The sequence below is a fragment of the Anomaloglossus baeobatrachus genome, chromosome 1 (assembly GCF_048569485.1).
Source record: "Anomaloglossus baeobatrachus isolate aAnoBae1 chromosome 1, aAnoBae1.hap1, whole genome shotgun sequence".
Taxonomy (NCBI): domain Eukaryota; kingdom Metazoa; phylum Chordata; class Amphibia; order Anura; family Aromobatidae; genus Anomaloglossus; species Anomaloglossus baeobatrachus.
The window spans coordinates 199,724,903-199,735,109 of NC_134353.1; the positions used below are offsets into that span (position 1 = coordinate 199,724,903).

At 43.1% G+C, this 10,207-nt stretch overlaps 1 long non-coding RNA gene across 1 annotated transcript; it reads left to right on the top strand.

Moving 5' to 3' along the window:
* Positions 1-5,340: 5,340 nt before the first annotated feature.
* LOC142291140 (uncharacterized) lies at positions 5,341-9,173 on the top strand. Its single transcript, XR_012750445.1, has 3 exons — positions 5,341-5,419; positions 8,045-8,863; positions 8,946-9,173. It is a non-coding gene; the product is annotated as an uncharacterized LOC142291140 (long non-coding RNA).
* Positions 9,174-10,207: the final 1,034 nt, after the last annotated feature.

Below are 10,207 nucleotides of genomic sequence, written 5' to 3' on the forward strand. Positions count from 1 at the left end.
TCTGGAGACGTCCTTGGCCAGTCAAGCAACTTTACCCTGAATTTCCTTAGCAATGCAGTCGTCATCTTCTAGGTGTGTTTGAGATTGTTATCATGTTAGAATACTTGCAGGCGGCACGGTGGCTCAGTGGTTAGCACTGCAGTCTTGCAGCGCTGGGGTCCTGGGTTCAAATCCCACCAAGGACACTCTGCAAGGTGTTTGTATGTTCTCCCCCTGTTTGCGTGGGTTTCCTCCCACACTCCAAAGACATACAGATAGGGACTCTAGATTGTGAGCCCAAATGGGGACAGTGTTGCCAATGTATGTAAAGCGCTGTGGAATTAATAGCGCTATACAAATGAATAAAATTATTATTATTAATTAATTATTAGTATGTCACAGTAGATGATGGCATTCATGGCTTCCTCAATCAACTGTGGCTCCCCGCAGCCGGCAGCACTTATGCAGCATCAAACCATGACACTCCCACCACCATGCTTGACTGTAGGCAAGACACACTTGTCTTTGTACTCCTCACCTAGTTTCTACCACTCACGCTTGACACTATGTGAACCAAATAAGATTATCTTGGTCTCATCAGACCACAGGACATGGTTCCAGTAATCCATGTGCTTAGTCTGCTTGTCTTACCAAATTGTTTGCGAGCATTCTTGTGCATCATCTTTAGAAGAGGCTTCCTTGAGGGATAACAGCAATGCAGACCAATTTTATGCAGTATGCGGCATATGATCTGAGCACTGACAAGATGACGCTCCACCCCTTTAGCCTCTGCAGCAATGCTGGCAGCATTCAAATGTCTATTTTGAAAAGACATCTGGAAATCATCCTGAGCATGAACACTCAACCTCTTTGGTTGACCATGGCGAGGCCTGTTCTGAGTGAAACCTGTCTTGTTAAACAGCTGTATGGTCTTGGCCATCGTGCTACAGTTCAGTTTTATCAATTCTCTTACAGCCTAAACCATCATGTAAAGCAACAATTATTTTATTCAAATCCTCAGTGAATTCTTTGCCATTAGGTGCCAAACTCAATTTCCAGTGACCAGTATAAGAGAGTGTGTGAGCAATAACACCAAGTTTAGCCACCAGCTTCCCATTCACACTTGGGACCTTGTAACACAAATGAGTCACATGAGAAGGGGAAGGGAAAATGGCTAATTGGGCCATTTTCACTTTGGGGTGTACTCACTTTTACTGTCAGTTGTTTAGACATTAATGGCTGTGTACTAAGTTATTTCGAGGACATGCCAAATTTACACTGTTATAAATGCTGTACACTGACTACTTTACATTGTATCACACTGTCATATCTTCAGTGTTGTCCAGTGTAAAGATATAACAAAATATTTACAAAATGTGAGGGATGTACTCACTTTCATGATATATACTGTATGTCTTTTGTGTGTTCACCATTATCATGATCTTCACATGGGATTCTTGGTTTAAAATTAAGTCCTTACAGAGTTTTTTTTCTTTCTGGGATTACACATTTGCATAATGGATTAGCATTGAACAATTGGACAGTAATGGATCAGTTTCTTCTCAGGCCTTTTCTGATTCTCTTGGGGATGAGTTTATTTGTTAATGTGGCTCACCATTTGTTTTGGTTTAAGAGAAAATCTCAGCTTGTGGTCAATTTAGATGCTAATTGTTTTGTAAAGGTCTATTTGTCCCTCTTGCTGGAAAGACTGCATGTAAATTTGTAAAGTGATCTAAATGAACATTGATGACCCTCTGATAGAACTTGTATTTTTACAGGTGTCATTTGACCAAGGGCTTATCACTGATATAGCTTTAACGCTGCTTTTATACCAGCGAATAACTGTCAGGTCATCTAAATAGCTAGGCTATAACCTGACAAACTAACAAAATGCTTGTTTATCAGGTGCAATTATTTTTTAGCCAGTTTAAACATCATCGCTCTCTGGGGAAACAGAACAATGATATTCTATGCGCTGTGGTAGATCCACTCACTCAGCGGCCATTCAAGGTAGTCACAGGAATGCTTCACGTTTACATTTTCTTCTGGTTTATTAAATTTCATAAACCAGTAAAACAAAAAGAAGAAAAAACACCTTTCTGGCACAAAGTAAACAAAAGAACATAAACACAGTCCATATTACTGCGGGTTCCACCCTCTAAGGTTCGGGGTTCCACTCTGCTCAAACTCCAAGCAGCAGAGAGGAGGACTGTTACCTCCAAACACAGAACACAGAGTGATTTCAGAGGCCTTACTTTTACATCCTAGACCACACCCTAAGGTGGAGATATGGTGAACTACCGTCCCACCGATCTTTTTATCTGTTCACAGAAACCCGGTTCTGTTAACAGCTGTTTATCTCTCAGTATACTGGAGCATTACATCCGGGTTCACATCACTATGTCTAATAATCTCAGCGACACATACCTCCCATCATTTATTTTACCAGTAACCACCTTACAACGCATAGAGCAATTGTAATAACAATCATTCTGTGTGCATAGAAGTGCAGTTGGCCAGTCTAAACAGGTCATTAAATGTTCACAGCTTATCTTGCATGCTGCCCATCATGGTTTGTAACTTGTGTAATCAATATGTGCAAATCTAGAATAAATTCACACAGTGTGTAGTGTCTGCTGTCAACGGTATATGCTCATGACATGTAGCGTCACGGTGTACAAGATGCCATGGCATCCAGCCACCATAAGAACAAATATAACAACTATAACAGCTGAAATAAGTATTGAACCTTTCACCAATTTTCGAATAAATATATTTCTGAAGATGCTATTGACATAAATGTCTCACCAGATGTCGGTAGCAACCTATCCAATCCACACAGGCAAAGAAATCAAACCATGGATGTCAATCAATGTAGTCATGTGTTACAAAGAGAAATCACACAGGGTAAAAGAATTAAAAACAGAGGTGCAAAGCCTAGGAAAGTCATGATATCAGCTGGTATCTATCAGTAATTAGAAAGCAATCCTTACACTTAGTGAAACATAATATATGCTGGGTCAAATGATGACCTATAAAAAAGGTGTCTCATTACCAAAGTGCCATACAACAAACATCTCCTGATGAGTAAAACCAGTCAGTTGTCTCAAGACCTTTGTCAGCTTATTGCTGCAAAACATTCTGAGAGCATTAGTTACAGAAGAATTTCTAAATTTCAAAGTTTTAGTGACCATTGTTGGGGCCATAATCCAGAAAGTGGAAAGAATATAATTTCGCCATCACAACCAGGTGCTCCCTTGCAAGACATCAGACATAGTGAAAAGAATTATCAGCAAAGTTGTCCAAAACCAAGAACCAGCCATGGTGAGCTATAGAAAGACCTGTAATTAGTAGTTTCAAAGAAAACAATTAGTAATGTACTCAACCTCCATGGCCTCTACGCACACTCACCACTTAAGACTCCATTGGTGGACAAAAAGCATGTTTAAGCGTATTTAAAATTTGCTCAACAACATTTAGACAAGACTGTGAAATACTAGGAAATATATTGTGATCAGATGAGACCAAAATTGAACTCTTTTCATGTCATAATGCTCACCATATTTGGAGGTCAAAAGGCACTGCATCTCACCCCCAAAACACCATAGCAACAGTGAAGATTTGAGAAGGGAACATCATTGTGTGGGGCTGTTTTTCAGCATAGGGCACTGGAAAACTTCATATGAGTGAAGGAAGGATGAATGGACAAATGTACAGAAACATTAATGATAAACATTTGCTGCCATCTACCAGGATGATGAAGATGAAACGAGGGTGAACATTTCAGCAAGACAATTATCCCAAACACACAGCCAAGGAAACTCTTAATTGGTTTCAGATAAATAAAACAAAGCAGCAAGAATGGCTCAGTCAATCACCTGACCTGAAACTATAAGAAAATTTATGGATGGAACTAAAGCTCAGATTTCATAGACGGAGCCCACAGAACCTTCAGGATTTGAAGAGTGTGTGGAAGAATGGACCAAAATCCCACCTGAGCAATGTATCAAACTAGTTTCTCCATACAGGAGGCATTTTGAAGCTGTCATCACCAACAAAGGCATTTGTACAGTGTTAAATACATTTCAGAAAGTGTGTTCAGTACGTCTTCCCTGTGTCACTTCTCATTATTACAGGGCACTAAATTTATGGACATCTATGGTTTAATTTCATTGCCTTTGTGGATTGGATGGGTTGTTACCAACATCTGGTGAGAAATTATTGACAATAGCACCTTTAGAAATATATTTACTTAGAAAGTTGGTGAAGTGTTCAATAGTAAAGGGGGTTTACACGCTGCGATATCGTTAATGTTTGGTCGTCGGGGTCAAGTTGTTAGTGACGCACATCCGACGTCATTAACGATATCGCAGCATGTGACACTGACCAGCGACCTTAAGCAACCTCAAAAATGGTGAAAATCGTTCACCATGGAGAGGTCGTCCCAAACTCAAAAATCGGTAAGGGTTGTTTATCCAGGTGGTTCATTGCTCATGCGGCAGCACACATCGCTATGTGTGACACCGCAGGAGCGAGGAACGTCTCCTTACCTGCCGCCGGCCTCATTGCGGAAGCAAGGAGGTGGGCGGGATGTTACGTCCTGCTCATCTCCGCCCCTCCGCTTTGATTGGCCAGCCGCTTAGTGACGTTGCAGTGACGTCGCTGTGATGCCAAACGTCCCTCCCCCTTATCGATTTTTGGTTGTTGCTCCTGCTTTTCCATTACTTTTCTGGATATGTCGTTTTCTACGTTCTCATATAATGACGATGATACTTCCGCTATACTATCTAAAGTGCATGTATCCAATCAATTTCTTATGACTCCAACTGAGGAGATTCGAAACAAGGATTACGAGAAGGAGTTACGCCGACACACCGCCTTGGAACTGCATTATATCACTCTAGCCGAGTATCATAGGGCGAAGAGGATTCCGCGTGGACTTCGCATCCCCCTACGACCGACCCTTTTTTCGGACAATACCTCTTACTGCGATAAATATGAGAGCATTCTAAACAAATGCTCCATGGACCTTATATTACTAACCATAGAATTCTTGGAGAAGGAGATTACGGACATTGGTGCCAACATTACCTCTATTGAGCAACAATTACAGAACACCCTTTCATCCACAGAGTTTTCGTCCATCAAAACTAAAACCGAATCCACGATTCTCGAATTTCGTAAAAACCTGCAAATACGCAAACGAGAGAAATTCCAGCGAGACCAACAAGATTACGCTAAGAACCAAGTGTACACATGGCGTTCATCCACCTATCCAAGACGCTCACCCTACCCTGGACATTACACCTCGTCCAACAGCTCGGACAGCGAGCAAAATCAAGCTCACTCTTCTCTTTTTTTAGGTCAGCGACGACCGCAAAAAGGAAAACGCGGCGGAGCAAGGGAATTCGTCCCAAGAACAGTGACGACACGCTCACAGGTAAGACCAATTTGGTCTTCAACATTTCTTCATACACCCTGTCCCCCACCGAGTCATCAGTCCTCCAGAAGGGCTTATCGTTCTGTCCCACTCCACCCTTCGATTCCTTTACCTTAGACCAAGAGACTAGGAGATTCTTCAGGAACCTCCGTCTCAAGGTGCATTTTGATAATCTACAACCTAGTTCCATGGACACTAGCAGTCCTGTGTCCTCAGACACATTTCATTTGAAGGGTTTGGGTCTACGTATTCCCAGTACTTTTTCTCCACCCAAAAATCATCATCCAGTGGAGACATATATTTCTTTGGTTTCTAACGATATCAATCATCTCGTGGACAGTATACATAGAGGCACATTTCGCCTTAAACACAACTGCACACCTGATGAGACACGTGCAATTTCTAGTCTCAAGAATAATCCACATATTATTGTCAAACCTGCGGATAAGGGCGGGGCCATAGTGGTCTTGGATAAAACCTACTATCTCTCTGAGATTACTCGCCAGCTTAGTGATACCAATACTTACGCTCCGATTTCACGAGATCCCACTTCTAACATATGTAGCATCATCACTAACATAGTCGACTATCATCTTCAGATCGGCACTATAGACAAAAAGCTAGCTGAGTATCTCCATAAGACTAACCCCATTACACCAGTCTTTTATATCTTACCCAAGATCCACAAAAATTTGACCCGCCCCCCTGGACGACCCATTGTTGCATCCACCGATTCCATCCTTTCCCCTCTGGCCATCACCCTTGACAAAATTCTGTCCCCTCTAGTTCCTTCCATCACCTCATATCTCAGGGACACCACAGAATTTTTATCTCATGTGCATACCCTCGGGACATTACCCACCGATTGCCTACTAGTGACTATGGACGTTAACAGCCTCTATACCAGTATTGATCACCACCTAGGTATAGAGGCAGTTAACTGGTTCCTCGAACGATACAGCCCTTTTTCTGAGCAGCAACATACTTTTTGCCAAGACCTCCTACGCATTGTATTGGAACACAATTTTTTTCTATTTGGCGACCAATACTACATTCAGCGGAAAGGTACTGCGATGGGGTCGAATGTGGCACCCCCCTATGCCAACATTTTTATGGCTTGGTTCGAGGATCGCCATGTTTATAACTCTCCATTATTCCAGTCTCACGTACTGACTTGGAAACGCTATATAGACGACGTATTTGTCATCTGGCACGGTGAGCTCCCTGAACTTCTTGCATTTTTTGACTCTCTGAATGGATGTATCCCTACCCTCACCTTTACACTACATCATGACCCCAGATCCATCAATTTCCTGGACACCACTGTAACACTGGACAGAGATGGTCACATACTTACTGACTTATACACCAAGCCCACTGACCGCAATAGCCTCTTACACTACACTAGCAGTCATCCCAAACACATGAAGAATTCCCTACCCCTTTCTCAACACCATAGGATCGCTCGCATTGTATCCGACCCGGAGACTAGAAATACTCGTCATGTTGACATGAGCCTGAAATTTCAGGAACGGGGCTATCCACCGCATATATCCCACCATAAGGTGTTACCTACCGCTAACATTCCTAGAATCCCTATGCCCACGAGGATCCCTTTTGTGTCAACATATCATCCTTTCAAGATACCCATTCGCAATATTATTCGCCAACACTGGCCTTTACTCTCCCGGTCATATCCATCTATTTCGGAATTCTGTCATCCTCCACTCTTCTGTCATAAGAAATCTAAAAATCTAAGAGACCATTTGGTAAGAGCCGACATCGGTTCCTCTAAACCCCTTCACCTTCAGCCCACTCTGACCACACAGAGGAATGGAACCTTTCCCTGTCTAGGCTGTACACAATGCTCTAATGTGACTAAGGGGCATACTTTCACCCATCCTCATACCGGTCAGCAATTTCCCATTAAGGGTCTTTTTACATGCGACTCTTCGTATGTCGTTTATCTCATCAAGTGCCCCTGCGGTCTCGGATATGTTGGGGAGACGACCCAACATATCCGAGACCGAATAAGCAAGCATAAATCCACAATTCGCTGTAAACAAACCTTACTACCTATCCCCTTTCATTTTATTTCACATAACCATTCCATAGCCCAGTTGCGGTATCAGGTGATCGAACATGTCCCCCCCATTCGCAGAGGTGGCAGCCGGATCCAGAGGCTTAAACTACGAGAAGCCTTCTGGATCCACACACTCAAAACCCTGGAGCCCATGGGGCTCAACAGGGAATATGAAATTGTCTGCTAATATTTCTATTTTTCATTGTTTTATGAGGTTCTATAGGAGTCCTTTACGTATCCATGATACCTATCCTTGATGTTACGGTATTCGCTTGTCCTTATATCCTCTACAGCTCTGTATTTTACATTTTATATTATCACATTTTCCTGTTATTTGTATCGATTGTCTCCTCCATGACATACTGTATCATGTTTTGGTACTATTATCATGTGCTTCATATCTCATTAGTTTATATTTCACTAGTTCATAATGTCATTTGAGATAAAGATGTTAGCACTTATTTATCTTATCACTTATGTAATCCCATGTATGTGACTTTACTTTTGGGTTTTAATTGCATATTTTATCCCTTCTTTTTTAGATATCCTAGAACACCCTCCACAAGTCTTATAGCATGCACTCTGGCCGTCTTCGCTCCAGCATGCTCCACAGCTGTCTATCTGTCTCACCTAGGATCTCTCAACCACAAAGAGTTACTTCGGATAACGCTGTCATCACTTATCCCATCGCACGGCGCATGCGCCCGTTCCACGCCGCCCATCCACGCTCCATATACTGGAGCGTGGATTGGGTATTGTGCAACGCGCATGCGCTTGCACGTCATCAGCGCGTCATCACTCCTGACTCATCACACAGTGTGGGCGTTTGCCTGGCACGCGTCCCCCGCCTATACCCCGCCCTCAGGGGCGTGGCGGCCGCCGCGCGTCACGCGTACGCCCTCCTGTCACCTCCTCTCCGTGTGTGCCTGGCGCGAGCCGCCCGCCGATGTCCCGCCCACGGTGGGCGTGGCGGGGGCCGCGCGTCACGCACACGCCTACACATCCACACTGCTACTCCTGTATGGGGGCATCAGCACGCACCGACCGCCTTTACCCCGCCCACTGGTGGGCGTCGGCTGCGTGTCTTGCACGCACTCAGGACTCCCCTCCACACCTGATAGCGGTGACTCACACTCCACCAATGGAGATTCAAGTGCCTGTATATAGAGGCTCACTTCCTACACAGTCCCTGGGCTCCCACCACGTAGTTATTACACTACCATGCCACTCTAGGTAAGACCTTTTTGCTATGATGCTTTACTTTGCTCTACTTCGGTTTCTTTTTTCATGTGACTTACTTTACTCCCTGATACTTTACAGGCCTTTTCTTGGTGCTCTCACCCTTATCCAGAGGCCCCTAGGTATGTTCTTATCCTTTCCTTGCCTCCTCCTTTTTTGCCTTTTACATACCTTGATAGTCATGATCTCCTTTTCTTTCCCTAGTATCACGGATGTCATATTGCCCATCCATTTGTCATATTGCATATGATTGATAATCGCAGCACACATATGACTATGTCCCTTTGGTATGTATCCCCTTCCCTATATTCTACTTTATTCATTATATACACTTTTTACTGATACTGTTCTCCTTTGACAGCATTCACCTTATATCCTATACTACAGTGTGAGCCCCTTCTCATTATATGCCTACCTCACCCTCCCTTTTTGGTATGTATCGTTATATACAACCCCCTCTTGTTTTTCCCCCCCCCCCTCCCCCCTTTTTTTCCCTGTTGTCCCTTTAACTCTTTCTCCACCTATACTAATTATATGTCCTCATATCAGGGTTTTCCTTGCCTACCTTATCGGTAGCAACCAATTCCTCCTGTTGGACTAACCCATCTGCTGACTTTACTAAGTAAGTCAAACATGGTCCTACTACTTTTACCACCTTAGTTACACTTGGTGACATCTTATGCATCTCCCTTTTTTTCCTCCCCTTTTTTTTCCTTACATTTTCCTCTTGCTCATAGGTCCTGCTGTACCTACATGATTCTTCATTATAACCATTATAACCATTTTCACGGGTATGTTTCCCATTTTTTCCTTTACTTCTTGATTATTGCATACTTTTCAGCTTCGCTCTTTTCCCTGTTTCCCTCTCCTTCTCACTATATCTCTTTTTTCCTTTGCATTGTTCTCTTCCTCCTTTCACCCTTCATACTCATAGGATTTCTCCTTTTCTAGCGGTTAGATCCCTTTAGGTTACCCCTCACACTACGACAATGGTTTCCCCCTCTTTTGCATAGTCCCCAATAGGTTACTTACCTTATTACTTGTTTGATGTAATGTTATGATGCATTTTGTAAACACTGTTTCTGTTTGTTTTTCTTTGTATACCATATCTCTTTTTCTTAGTGCTCTTGACCCCTGATGAAGGCTCCTGCGTGAGCCAAAACGTTGGGCGGGCAGTACAATAAATTGTTGAAAAATAAAGAAATTCTGTTCAAGCATACCATACCTGGACTTACCATTTTTTCATATGCTGTGTGCCGGGATTACCCTTCTTGATTAACGATATCGCAGCATGTGACACTGACCAGCGACCTTAAGCAACCTCAAAAATGGTGAAAATCGTTCACCATGGAGAGGTCGTCCCAAACTCAAAAATCGGTAAGGGTTGTTTATCCAGGTGGTTCATTGCTCATGCGGCAGCACACATCGCTATGTGTGACACCGCAGGAGCGAGGAACGTCTCCTTA